The following is a 15,322-nucleotide window of genomic DNA, read 5'->3' as shown; positions in this document are numbered from 1 at the left end:
TACAATATAAATGTTATTGGCAAACTAAAATCTTTGGTAGGAGTGCAAGCACTAATGCTAAAAACAGTTCTGTGAAGAACTGCAGACGATGTTTCTGAAGACCTAGCTGTAGTGCCAAGATCTGGCACAGACTGGGTACCACTAAGTAGATTGCTCCCCATTTAATTAGAGTAACATCTAATTTCTACCTGTATTTACACACGAGATGCTCTGTTAAAAACAAAAGTACATAGGAAAAGAGCTGCAGATAAGAACACAAGGACAAGTGTTACATATGCTTCCTACATATATGGATTTAGAGGATCTAGGCTTGAATGAATTTTCTCAGTGAAAGAAGCTCTCTGCACCTTCTAACACCGACACTGTGGCTTTTGTGGATGCTGTAGAAGGACTCACTGCACCCAAAAACCAGAGTACTGGTTTCTGCAACTGCATCAGTTAGCTAAAAGTGTAACACTTTTACAAGCCTCTACACAAACACATCACTTTAACAAACCTCAAAGACATCACAGCTGCAAATGCAAAATCTCTATCTAAATAGAAAAAAAAATCTCTTAAAAAGTGCAAATCACAATAGTGCCTAGACCAGAGGATAGAAGAGAGAATGCCCCATTTTATTTCAATTAAGTTCTAATAGCAAAATGACACGTGAACAGATGCCCAGTGAGTCACAGCTGAGTAACATGATTTTGTGCAACAGCAGGGAAGAATTATTAAGGAAACCAAGCCACCGTAATATGCAACACAAAAATTTGCATGTGGATGAATTTAGGTCTTTTCAACTGCGACAGCAAGCATTGCTGTTTGACTACGTAAGCAGAGAGAAAGAACACAGAATACTAAATTAGGAATAGTCCCTTAAATGCTCAGATTGCAATTGCTCTAGAGGAGCATCCTTGTTTACAACCTTTACTTGAAAATTTTAGTGATGTTGCAAGAGAGCAAGGCACCACCTCTCTCCAGTAATTTTTTATCCAGACATTAATGATCTCCACAGACCAGCAATGCACGAAACTTAGAAATAAATAATTGATGATTTTACACAGTCTGAGCTGGCTGAGTCATCTCCAATAGGCTATTAAAACAGCATCATGAGCTCAGCTGGTATAAAATGCCTAGAAATCCCCAGTTCTTCCTGCAACTGGAGCCTTTTTTCCATTCTGACTGAAGACAATGAGAAAAACAAACAATTCAAGGGAAATCTGAGGAGAAGTTGGGAAGAGGGGTTGAGCTTTTCACCCCCTTCTTTAAACACCTCCTTCCTTTCCTTCTCTAGTTTGCATAGTTCTAATCACAATTTTCACTGCATACCTACAGCTCTCATGTAGGTGAGGGAAACAAACAGTCGTTCCAAAAGGAAAGGTCAGCTCCCAGATTAGGACCATAAAGTCAAATGCATTGCTCCTGGGATACTCTCAGGGCTACAGAGCAATTATGGATCTTGGTATCATAGCAAACAGAGTTCCCTTCCCTGATTGTGAGCATAAATTCCATTGCTCTGTATTCACATTTAGGAGGGGACTTTAGGGACTTTACCCCCATACTGCACATACCAAAAGGTTCGTACTGCTTGAACTGTAAAAGAAACTAAGCTTCTTCATCTCCCCAAAGTAAAGGGGTGGTCATTGCTGAGCTGTGAGGAATCATTGCTCAGCAACCCCACTGCAGAGCATTTCTGAGAAAGCTTTCTGAGTTATCATCACCAGGGAATAGTGGAAATCTGATATTTTTGAGATGTTAAGGCTCTGGTCAAGATCAGAGAGAAGACCAGAGTTTCCTGACTCCAAACTGTGTTACAGAACCATAGAATCACATAATGGTTGGGGCTGGAAAGGAGAAAGCTGACACTGACATCAGCTCAGTTGGTCAGAGCATAGTGCTTATAACACCAAGATCACGGGTTTGATCTCCATATGGGCCATTCGTGGAACAGTTGGGCTTAATGATCCTTATGGGTCACTTCCAACTCAGAATATTCTATGTTTCTGTGAACAGAAGTCTACCAGCCAACCTTTTCTAGAGTAACCCTGGTCTTAAGTGACACTAGATATGACAGACAACCTAGTACATCAGGCAGGTTTATGTACTTATTTGCAGAAAAAGAATATCCTCTCCTGGTTCCAGCCAGAACCATTACTTTTTGCAGTAGCCAGGAGGGTGCATGGCTAAGAACCAGTGGTTTTCAACAGCACCTCACATCATTTTCTGGGAACACAGGTGGAGGTACATGGAAGCAGTCAGGAATTATCATACTCTGCATGGTATCATGGTGAGCATTTGTATTTTGCACACTTTGGTCATTAATATTGTCACTGTTCTGGCTCATTTTCTTATCTCATTGCTGCTTCCAGTAAATTGTTCTTACAGAAACTCGTGATTTTTACCTTTTGTGCCTCCAATTCTCCTCTCCACAGAGAGGAGGGAGAGGAAGTGGGGAGTGAGTGGGTGGTGTGTAATTCGGAATGGTTTCAGTGGGAACATTAAATTAGGCAATACCATTCCTAAACCACAACATATCCACATGTGCATTGTAACTCTCCCTGACAAAGTTTGCTACCAGGAAGACAACCATAATGTAGTTCCATAGCCTGTACTTTATCATACTGTTCAGATACACACTCCCCTAACTCATGCAAGGATAAAATTGACATTGCCAAAATAATAAAAATAATAATAAAAAACCCCTAAACAGCAAAGCCCTGCTGCAAGGTCAATTCTTCAATTTGTGACCTTCTTGGAGCACTGTGTGTCAGAGCTGCTAAGAGACAGGATGGAGAAGGCACCAAGATAAGCAGTCAAGCTGCAGTTTTACCTCTACCTGACAGTCTAGTAGCAATAAGCCATGAAAAGAGGCCTTGCCCTCCCATCCTCCCTCCTGGCCATGGATTCTCATTATCTCCTTTCTACAGACTGGAAGCTAAATGGCAGCTACTGCTCATGCATACAAATCTAAGTTTTCTCTGGTTTAGCAGGTTTACTGCAGCCAGTTTGGTGTAAAAAAAAAAAAAAACAAGAAACTGTTTCCTTTTTTTCTTTTCTTTTTCTTTTTTTTAATTGCATTTAGAGGCTGGATTAATTTTGCTGCACCTGTCTTTGGGGATACCCTGGGAGCAAGTTGTTCTATTGGACACAGCAGAGCAAGGGGCAGAATTTCTAGCTCAGATCAGGTCACAAAAGCAGACCAGTAGATACTCGGCAGCAAGCTGTGCGTGTCTCTAAGCACAGGGCTGTCCTATCAGTGGTTCCAATTTTACTTTCATGACAGATCACAGCCACCCTGATGCTGATAACTGAACAGACTGTTCCCAGTACAATACAAATAAGGTACCAAGGATGCTCTTGCACTATCATTGTTTGTTCTCACACCCTGGCTTCTAGGGTTTTTTGCCTGTTTCTTATTTTAACACCAAAAATGCTGGAGGCATGAAAATCTGGGTTAGTAAATAAAATATTTTATTTATTTATATTATATAATTTATTTATTTATATAATTTCTTCAGTGAAATCCTGGTTTTGAATAATTAACTGTTTCCATGCCAGAAGCCTAATTATTAAGAGTAGCACCCCAGACCATAACATTTTTACCCTCCTAGCTGGAAAGGGCAGAATCTTTGGAAGATTATGTCCCAAGGAAGACATTATCTTAAGAAAAACAAAAGCAAAACAAACATACACACACACACACACAAAACCAACAACAACAAAAAAACCCACCAAAACAAAAACAACAAAAAACCACACCAAACACACACAAAAAACCTCAAAAAACCCGAAAAACCAAAACAAACCCACAAACATTTCACATCTGAATAGAAAGGATTAACCAATTCTACCTAAGACATCAAAAATCCAGGAAATAAACCAAGAGCCATGACACTGTGAAATAAACATGTAAAGATATGATTTAAGCTAAGATATACCTCTTCAGTGGAATCCTCTACCCATTCAGGGTCTCCCACACATCACAGTTATCACTATATTTATGCTGCTACCACATTTATGCTACTATCTTTGTGCTGCTATTTACTAAATGGGCATGAGACTATTTTATCAGTTATCCCATACCAAAATTAGTTATGCTTTTGTGAGTGTAATGATGGTCACAGATTAGGATGGGGCCAAATGTTTAGGGCAGGGACAACTGGGTACATTTAACAGAAGTCAGTTCTGGCTAATATGTTTGAAAATATACCATCCAAAGAAAAGATCAATTAGAAAATCCTGAAGTCTGTTTATGGCAACTAATCCTCATCAAATTACTGCTAATTAATGGTTCAAAATGAGTTAGAACATCCAGATCTCATTTTATTGGGCAACATTATAAGATTCTCTTTTTCCCTGATTCGTCTGAAGAGAGGGCTTAATTAAATTCCTCCCCCTTCTCCAGCCTCTAAAAAAACTAAAAAAACCCCAAAAACCAAGAAAAGAGGCGGGGGGGGGGAAGAGAAAAAAAAAAACCAACAAAACAAAGGAAAAAATCTAGCATGCAAGCCCTCTGAGATAGGGAGAATAGTTGGGGTGGGGTCTTGACAAAAAATTAATCACTTTTGGAAACCTAAATAGCAAAAATACATTAAAAACAGCAACTTGTTTGTGACTGAGAACTCTGTCTAAAGCAGCACTTGCAGAAAACACCAAAGTAGAGAAAGAAAAGAGAAATGAAATGGTTAAGAAAAAATCTGTTTCTTGGAGATACTATTACAAGTGCCTAGGGGAAAAATATTAAATTCTTTAAAATTAGGTACCATTTTCCAAACAATCCTTTTCTATATCCTGATAGTTTCTCAGTGCAAGATGTGCACTGCCAGAACTATCCTATTTTCCAGGGCTTCTGATGGGAAAAGATATTATGCTATAATGAATCTAACCATCTTATGTCCTCTACTTATAATGGACCCAGAATGCTCCAAAAATAATTGGACTAGTTCCTTAACTTCAAGTCTTCTACTATTACCAGTGCTTAGCAGCAAAGAGAATTGAACACTTTACTAAGTAATAATATGAAAACTCAAAGAAAAACTTTCCAACATACTATCAAGTTTTATCTGGCACTGAGTGATTAAAGTTCAGACTGTGGTTACATGAGGTAATCCTCTGGACCTGATTTATCAGAGGTAGGGAGGGGTTACCCACTATATATTAAAATACTACATTGGAACAGAGCCTGGTGGAATGCGGAAAGACTGAACAGATCTAAACAAATCTCATTAAGGATATCAGAATTTACATATCCTCCAAATATTACTTGTAGATCAAACTTTTCCTTGGAAATTGGTGGACTTATTCTTAACCTAATACTTAACTTGATAAGGAAAAGCAGATCAGCAACACTACCCAAAACCCTAACACTGCAACAAGACCTAAGTCAGTATTTGTGCATCTTTAATGTACAAAAGAAAAGTCATCTATCTACTTTAATTAACCTCTAATTAGCCCTGATATATATCTATGGTAGATTTCCATTTTGCTTCCTTTCCCATAGGCAGGGTCCCCCTCTTCTCCAAAGTTCTGGCCTTCCTTTGAATAAGAGTCTTTTGAATGGGGTCTTCATACCATAGACCCTATCTGAGCAATTACAAAATCTACTTGAAGGTCTTCATTTGTGAGACAATTAATTTAATGTATTTAAATGTTACAAGAAGCAACACTTTCAGGTCAATTTGTTGGTTTCTTAAACACCCAAGGGCATTTCAGGTTTGCATAAACCAGAGCTCCTGCATAAACAATCTGAAATGGCTGTGATTTCGTGTCACACTTGCATTGTTTGCTGTGGCTTTATAGAAGCACTGATGAAAGTCTTATCATAAATATGCTTAACCTGATTTCTTTCTGTCCCTAACAGCTCTAGCAGACAAGATTCTTAACTCTCAGCTACTCTAACTACATTTCTCTGTAGCTATATTTGCTTTTAAAAGACTGTTTACCTGTAAATTATTTCAATAGATACAATTCACAGACATAATGTTATGAGTGTACTTAATTTCTAACGTCTCTAAAGAAGTAAAGGCTTAGGTCAGTCAAGATTTCTGATGGAAACAGGAGGACTCATATTATTTGTTTATGATTACCTAGTATTTAAAATTCCAATTTCTGTGTGTTGAAATATCATTTACTCCAATTCTTGTATGCTTAAAAAAAGAAAACAAACAAACCAAAAAATCCCCAATCACAGACAGGAAACCCACAAATAAATAAATAAATAAATAAATAAATAAATAAGACCCCCACCAATATATAGGAGATCAAGATTCTGTTTATTCTGACTTCCTTAAGAATATTTATGGGTATTTTTTACATCATGAAAAAAGACCAAAACCCAACACCAAACAAACAATTACAGGGGTTTTTTTCTGCCTTTTTTTTTTTAAACCTCAGGAGATGCAATTTGCTGTTCCTTTCTAAAATAAAGTACAAGCTCATTGACTGCAACATGAAAATTTCCAAGAACTCATTTGTTCAAGAACACATTTTGGGTGTTTACTAGGTGCTTGAGCTAATGGAAAAATAAGTTTGGAACAGTGAAATTCAATTTTGCAATTAATGATCTATCATATCTATTCCTTGATGCTTATGCCTCGGCAGAACTGATATACTTAGGGAAGTAAGGCAATAGAAACACTTTTAATGTGAGGTACAATTTTACTCCAAAGTTTTATAGCAGTCTATGTGTTATCTTGTTTTTTTCATCAGTAGATATTAATGTACAGTAATTTCACGAATACAAGCCGCAGCAATTTGACAAAAATTTTGGTGGAAACCCGGAAGTGCGGCTAATAGTCGGGGGCGGCTAATATGTGAATAATTTTCTGACATTTACAACCCCAGACGTGCCAGCCAGGGCGCCGAGCCAAGCACCTGCCAGTAAAAGCCGGCATTCCACGATTGTTACAGTGTTACTGTGTTGCCCTGGCTCCCTGCAGGCAGCACGGGGGGGTGGGGAGAGAGGCGGGAGAGCTCTCTTCTTCCCTCCTCTGCCACAGCCCAGGGGAGGACGGGGGGGGGGGTTGGGGGGCACGCCGCCATTGCCACGGCTCAGGGAGGGGGGGGGGGGGGGGCGCTGCCATTGCCGCGGCTCCGGGAGCCAACGGGAGCCCCGCGCAGCCATTGCTGTGGCCCGGGGAGGAGGCGGGGTGCTTTGTCCACGCCCGCCGCCGGCGCCACGGGCGCGGGAAAGCTCAGTCCCTGCCTGCCGCCAGCGCCACGGGCACGGGAAAGCTCCGTCCCTGCCCGCCGCCGCTGCTGTAGGAGCGGGGGAAGCTCCGTCCCTGCCTGCCACCGTGGGGCAGCGCCGACCCGGGGTGACCGAGCCCAGTGGCAGCGGCGGCCGGCCCCGAGCGGCAGCACCGGGCTGGGCCACCTGGCCCCGTCAGCAGCCCCTAGCGGGCCGAGCCTGCACAGCCTTAGCTCAGCCAGTAAACCCCGCCCTCCCGCGGTTCTGTTACTAATTGCACGCAGGTCCTCGCTGCGAACGACAGAGCGGCTTATATTCGTGTGCGGCTTATCTATGGACAAAAACCGAAATATTTGCCAACACCCAGATATGCGGCTTATACTCAGTGCGGCTTGTATTCGTGAATTTACTGTACTTCACAAAAGAGATCAGTCATCTTAACCTCAACTTCCAGGTGGAGAAAGAGATTCACACTGAAATACAGTTTTGTCCAACAGGATATGGTACATATACTAAGGCACTTCCTATGCAACCTACCACATTGTATTTTTTCTTGTTTTGCTTTCCTGGTTACAAACTTGATGTCAAATGCACGAATAGAGGTAACACACGCAGCAACTATATGGAAGCCAACTATAACTCAGATTCATGGTGTGGTGGAATCAAAGCCCTTAGGAACTGAGTTTTCTAGGTTTTATCTATCAAGAATATACTAGAAATTAGCACAAGAGTACACATCATCTCCCACATCTCTCAAAAATAAAAAGAAAATCTGATTTTCTCTTATTAGAAGAGTGTTCATTCTTCATGTTCTGGTGCTGTGCCTAATACCATGAGGAAATGCACAGCGAGAGTGTCATGTTTGTGCACGCCTGTGACAGTGCATTGTCAGATGGCCCTCAGGAGACACCTTTGCCTCTTGGGTGCCACAGATGTACAGGCAACAAAACAAAGGGCAACAGATGCTGTTATTCAAAGGGTGCACTTATGCAACTGCTTGCAACGTGAGGTTTAACACTCTTGGAAAATGCTCTGATATTGACTTGAGGTTAGATAGTTAATTAAACACTAAAGAAGGCAGTTGCTGAGAGGTGTCTAGCAGCTCTTTCTTCTAAAAGTGCATATTACCCTCAGAGAAAGTTTCCATATAGGAAATATTTCAGGTTCTGTTGTGGGAAAAGCTAATGGAAGAATGGTCAATAAAAAAAAAAGTTTCTCCTGTTAGCCAAAATACATCTGTACATCAGCCAGTTCAATTGCCAGTCTTTACAGCCACAATAAATACAAGTTTCTTTAGAAAGGTAGGGAGATTAAACAGTATTTGTGATACTTGTTAAGTATTTCCTGACAAAATACTTCAGTGTGATATGATTTGTGGTAGAAAAGAAAGGCAGACCCCATCACTACACTAGCTAAAACACACTGTATCTCACCAACTGCAGCTCTGAGAGCCATCAGCCACTCCATTTATTTCAGAAAGGACTGTTAGGAACCTCTGTTGGAAAATGCCTCATTTCATTCAAGTTGCTCTGCAAACCAAGTCCCTGATGTTCACAAGCATGAATGAACCCTGATATAGCCCAAGGAAGAACATTTCATTCTTAGGCTGTTTCTGAGTATAAGTACTTGTCTTCTTTGAAATCCCATTCCAAGAAGGGAGCAGGAAATTCCTGGGGAAAGGTTAGCATTCTGGTAAATTCATAAAACACTGATGGTTTCTGTGGCTTGCTGACACCACAGGCACTTCCACATCACCACATCATGACTGTGCTATGGTTATTAGCAATCCAAAATTAAAATACTTGCTCTGAAAAGGATAATTTTGCTGTTTCATGCTGTCAAATGAACCTGTAGGTGGGCAATGATATTTCACTGGGGGCTGAAGGTGAATGAAAACGGAATTAAGCTGAATGCTAAATTCAGCAGTATCATAGGAAACCAGGGTCTGAATCTTGCAATGACTAAGTATTGGATTAGCAGCCTGAATGCTTCACCAATTTCATCTTTTTTACCAGTATTATATAAGGAAAGTCTCCCGCTCAGTTCCTGCCAGTCAAATGGGTGCTGAGTAATCAACTCCAGACCAGGCTGGTGGTGTATAGATAGCAATGAAATCACCTTATTAATATGGCATGCAGATTTCAAGGGACAAAACATTAATTTAAAGTATCCTGTTTTCTCTTTAGCAGAAGGCTTCCTAGCTTGCAGTATATGGGGCATCACTCAATTTTAACTTTTCTGTTGCAGTGATAGGAGGGCAATTTGCCGCTGCCACTTCTACTAACCCACCTCCATATCAGAAATGAATTAGCCACAGAGCTGCAAGGATAGAGTGTCTTGGGTTACAATACAGGGTGTGATAAAAGATCTGTTCTATCACCATCTGTTGAGGGTGGGGGCAGTGATCCTTATCTCAATGGCAGATAATCTGCTAATGGGCCATCCATTGAAACCAGGCGGGGCATTGTTCTTTACCTTTTCACAACCCATCCTTCCTCCAGCGAGTCATTTTCTGCTAATGGCCCACTGAGTCCCACTGTGTGACTGATAAAATTACTTCATCCCATAGGAAGTCGCTCCAGCCAGGGGGAAGGGCCCAACATTTCTTACCAAGATAAAAACAGAGGTTTTGGGACACCAGGCTAACCCCTTCTCCACTGGACTCCAGAGGGAAGCTGGATTTTCTCCACATCACCACTGGACCTCCAGAAGGAAACTGCACCTTCTGCAGGAGCACTGCTTCAACTGAATCACATCTGTCACTGCAAGAGGACTGCAGCCACCATTTAATGGGGCTGCTACCAACACCCTGCCTGACGGGGTGTCAGGTTGTACTCTGGCTTTGTCAGGGCTTGGGGTTTGTTTCTTTGTAGTATTGTATTTCTATTTTAATTTCCCTAGAAAAGAACTGTTATTCCTAATTCCCATATCTTTACCTGAGAGCCGTTTGATTTCAAAGTTATAATAATTTGAAGGGAGGGAGTTTACATTCTCCATTTCAAAGAGAAGCTCCTGCCTTTCTCAGCAGACACCTGTCCTCCAAACTAGGACATAGAGCTAGTAGAACCTTCACATTTCAGTGAGATTAATTGACAGGGTATTTTAAAACCCATTTTGACAGCAAGACAAGTTGAATCAAGGGACTGTCCTGGCTCTGTTTTCTCTGTGCTTGTAAAAGTGTCAGATAGCACATTTCACAGGGAGGAGGAAGGCAGGGGAGACGAAAAATTGTTCCTTCCCCAAGCCCATCAGGGGGGTATATGGAAACCTTTACACAGGCTCAGCATGAATAGAAAGGAAGCCACGAAAGCTTAAAGTAGACACATCCCTGGAAATTACTCTCTTACTGCAAGACAGCCACTCCTGGAGAGCACAGGAAGAAGATATGTCTGCTGGTACCTGGGCACAGCTCATTCACCTGGCAGCAGAGCATCTTTCAGGCTCTCAACAGTAGGAGTGCAATGACTCCCATTTTTGCCAGGTAATGGCTTCCTAGTAGGGGAAAAAAGTAGACTTTTTCTTGTTATTTTTAAATGCACTCTACAGGGTTTTTTGCTTTTTGTTTTTTTGTTTTTCTTTTTTTAGTAAAAATGTTTTATAGATGAACATGGGACATGCCTTACAAGAAAAGAGCTGTTTGCAGGATCATTGCTCTGCTCTTCCTCACCAGAGATCTTCGCAGAGAAGAGTGGCTGTGAACACTTTTGCATGAGCAAGCTGTATATTTCTATCACACTTTGCCAGACTAGAATTCAATCTGAGTACACTGTCAAAGGAGGGCTGATGGCAGGCAAGTAATTCATTCCCTATTCCAGGCTGTTTGCTTCCAACAAGTCCATTTCATGGGATAGTTAACAGATCCTCTCATGATAAGGATGACTGCTCAAAGCACTTAGGCTGATGTTGTTTTAATACCAAATCTATTTTGAGGTGGTTGACACAAGTAGTGCCAAACAAAGTAGCTTACAAAGGCTGGTGGAGTGGAACAAGACATGAAACCTAACATCAACATTCCTCTGTTTCTGAAATGCCAATGAAATCTCTTGATGTTGTGGGTATTTTTTAAATACGATGCCTTCACGCAGCATTTTAGTTACAGCGAATGTAACTATGCTTGCAGATTAATTTGCTGGGTAAAGATTTCACTTTCACTTCTTGAAGCCCTTGCACATGTAACATATTCTCAGTAATATTTATGTGGTATAATATTATTGCACTTTATTTCCTTGAGGAAACACCATCTGAAAAGGGGAAATTAAATCTCTGCTATGACCAGTTTGTTGCATATGTCCTGGTTGTATGAGTGTAATTGCTTCTATAATAAATATTTATAATTAGAGCAATTAAATATTATACAAATCTTCTACAGAGAAGATATTTTCAAGCATTAATGATGAAATTCAAAGAATTGAAGCAATTCTCCAACAGAAAATTTTCTTCCTGCTTTCCAAAAGTGCTTTTGAATTGGGACCATCACATGTGAAATAGTCCTGGCTGTTTTCACAAGCATTTCTGGAAAATCTCCTCTTTCTCCTGCCCCGAAGGTCCTTTAAACTTCATTTCTGCTTAGATCCTTTGAATTCTTTTCCAGGCCACTGGATATCTAAACATAGCAGAACTCCCATATAATATGTGGTTTGTCCTAATTATCAGAAGTCCCGAGTATTGTGATAGTTGATTCACGAACCACTTATTTAAAAGAATGAAGAAAAAAAAAATAGCTCAGTTAATTTGGTTTTAAGTTCTTTCTGTAGCCTTTATTTTTGCAAAGATATACACACACAGTCCCATGTCACATGGCCAATAGAAAATTACTTGCTTGTTGTTATGCTGCTTACACTTTCACCCTTTATTTGCATTAGCAATCAAAAAGCATTAACTAAGAATATGGATTGCACTGAAAGTCAAGACCTGTTTGACTCATACCTACCAATTTTTAGGAGCATCCATTGAATTGTACCATCATTATGGTATCTGTATGTCTAGTGAAAACATATATCAACTGCTTTCATCAATATTACCTTGTTGCATCAACTGTAAATAAACTGCACTTTCCTATCACCATGGAAGAGGGACAGCACAGAAACCTGAAGCATCAGTGGTGGCTTCCATGCTTTAAAGCTCATGGATACAGGTGCATCTCATCTCAAAATAATTAATTAGGCTTTTAATTAAGTTTCTCTGAATTTTGAGAGATTTCCCTGAATTTTGAGAGTTCCCTGAATTTGAGAGAACCACAAAGTGGCTCAGCCAAATATTATTTGGGGTCTTTCAAGTACCTGGAAGTTTGTTCATGAACAAATTTCCAAATGTTCCCACAGATCTAAAATGTTGTGTTCATAGCCCAGTTACCTTAGTGTCAAAATTGCATTCTCTCCACACCCTCCACCAAACAGTGCGAATTGAGTAAAGAACAACAGTTTAAGTTTCAGGTCTGCAAATACATCCTGAGATTTTGCAAGAGCAAAAAATTTAATTCTGGGAATGGTAATTAGTAGGGGGGAAACCTTTATTTTTCAGCCAAACATTCACACTATTAACCTGTTTGGAATTGCATTTAACATGTTCATTGAACATACAAACATCAAATCCATAACATGCAATTCCCTGAGCAACTGCTGCTCAGGATAGTGATAATCACTCATCCCAAAGCTGACCAGTAGGTAGGAGTGAGCTCATCCCAGAGCTGACCAGTAGGAAGGAGATCTGTTGTGCTGAGTTCTGCCAAAAACATCAAGGTACTTAAAAAAAGCAAATGTGAGGGAGAAAGAAAAAAGAAGGTGTGTGGGGGAAAAATGCTTACACAGTCACAAGAGAGACATGTGGTCATGACAGGTGACCTATATGCATCCAGGTAGATGCTAACTAGTTGGTCTGTTACACTCAGGGAGGGAAAAAAAAATCATCTGCATACACACTGAATACTTCTACCTTACACCATGGCCAAACAAAAACTGATGACAAATGTCCACACTAACATGAGATACTGAGCAACAACTCTAACATGCCTAAGAGGCCATGCCTTTTTCCTCCTCCACCTCAGATCAAATGAGCTTATATCCTTACTGGAATCCCAACAGGCAAGTGCCACATTGAAGTTCCACTAGAACTAAGGTAATGGTGCTGGAAGACTGTTGAACAGCTTCCAATCCCTACATTACTGAAACTATGAAGACATTCTCACATTCTTAAAAAGTTCATGGCCTCAGTTAAGCTGGAATATAGTTCTCTGTGGCCATCAGGCTGAACTTGTCACAGCTCCTTCATGGCAACTGTAGGAACTGAATCACAAAGTGGCTGGGGGAAAGCAGAATCCCAAAAAAGCCACTGACTCATGCTACTGTGTCCCGTTACTTCAGGGGGTGAGCACTATTCCCAGCACTCATGACAGTGAGCAAGCCTGACTCGTCCACCTGATTTTTTCCAACACTGAACTCAGAAACCTGCAAGAAATCTTACTCATGGCAGTGGGCTTAGGGATTGGTAGAACGGATACAGAAACCATTGAAGTTTAGGAGCAGTAGTCATCATAACTAAGTAAAGTATGCAGTGAATTTATTGTTTAATAATTTTTTATGTTCCATGGTTAGCTTGGGAAGTTTCCACAAGAAACTAAGAGACCTTCTGGACCTACTTCAAGGGGTTTGATATTAACTGTGTTTTTAGTATTTTTTTAAGTATCTAAATGAACAAAAGTAATAACACTAAACTTTTGTCTGTGTTTCAGGAGTAGCAGTTGACACAATCATGTTTTCATCTTACATGTGGTATTTCCTCAGAATACATCCATCTGTCAAACTGAAGAAATGGAAAAAAAAATTAAATAAAGAGAAAAAAAATACTTTTCCTATAAATAGTATAGAGCTTTTCCAGTAAGTCACTATCATAGCACTACTTCCCTCCTTAGTGATATTTGGTACTGACAATGCAGTGCAAATTAAGAGAAGAAAGCCTTTCTGCAGACAGAACCACACAGAGTTGTCCTGAAGCTTTAGCAGGACATTAAAGAAGCTTCTCTAGAAAATAAAATATGTATATAATATATATATTTAAAAGGATTGCATCTTCCAGCATCTTCCAGCCATATCATCTTCCTGCACAAGTGGAGTCTGCAGAACAATTTATGAACACCAGCCTTTTGCAATTCCTACTTGCTTTCTGAATTTCTTCTTCAGAGTGGATCTGAGTGACAGAAAACACAAACTGCATGTGACCCCTTTGTACTGGAAAGGAATGAAGAAAGCAGCAGGAGCAACCAGGCCCCTTTCCTCTACCCACTGAAAGCTGAAACAAGTCCCAGCATTACCATAATGTTGAAAGTTTCTAATTAATACTCAAAAAAAGAAAGTGATATATTCACACTCAATCCAAAAATGAAAGAAGGTTTTCAGGCTGTGAAGATAAAATATCAAGATTCTTGCAGCTGGGCTGAGTGGATTTGAGAATCCCCTTAGAGTCAGCATCAACCATCACTGATGCACAAGCACAGCACAGTTTCAAGAGATTTGTGCTTAATTTGTGATTAAAGGCTTGCAACTCATAAAATAGAAACAAGGAAAGAAATAAAGCTTGTCTGTAGACAAATAGATTCCATCCTACCTGCTTTTTGTACTTCTGTCCATAACTCTGGTAGCTGGTGCTTTTCTGTGCCGATGAAACTATCATTGAATTGACTCAGTTACTAAGGAAACCAAAGGGATGATGCTAATGGATACTATTTATGACACTGGGAACCTTAGAAAACATTTGCCATGAAAAGATGGTGTCACAAGTTAGTCTAAGTCTACACTGAGTCTTAGCACAGAGAAGAGAACTAGATAGGATTTTTTCCTTTCTGCTTTTCCTCTGACATTTTATTTTTTATCAGATACCTATAGATTTATGCTTGGTTTGACTATCAGCACCACTTTATAGTCATTTTTCAAGGTTTATTTCAAAACACAGGAGTTAGCTCTAACACATTCATTCTAATTCTAAGCAGTGGAGTCCAGCATTTTTTTAAAGCATCACATATGATACAAAATAGGATTTGACTTTAGGAATGTTCTTCAGAGGACAGAAATTTTTAATCAAAAACATTGGATTTGGTATGCTTCTACCTTCACTCTTACGAACTGTAAGATATGGAAGATTTTCATAACAGACACAGTA

At 40.1% G+C, this 15,322-nt stretch overlaps 1 long non-coding RNA gene across 1 annotated transcript in view; it reads right to left on the bottom strand.

Annotated features, from left to right (window-relative positions):
• LOC117007538 overlaps positions 1–14,845 on the bottom strand; it is a 101,764-nt gene extending 86,919 nt beyond the window's left edge. The window contains exon 1 of the long non-coding RNA XR_004420159.1: positions 14,771–14,845. This is a non-coding gene — a long non-coding RNA (uncharacterized LOC117007538). The remainder of the gene's footprint in view (positions 1–14,770) is intronic.
• Positions 14,846–15,322: the final 477 nt, after the last annotated feature.

This window comes from Catharus ustulatus, chromosome 1 (genome assembly GCF_009819885.2).
Source record: "Catharus ustulatus isolate bCatUst1 chromosome 1, bCatUst1.pri.v2, whole genome shotgun sequence".
NCBI classification, from domain to species: domain Eukaryota; kingdom Metazoa; phylum Chordata; class Aves; order Passeriformes; family Turdidae; genus Catharus; species Catharus ustulatus.
Note: the sequence above shows the minus strand (reverse complement) of the source record. Positions and strands in the feature narration are given on the sequence as shown.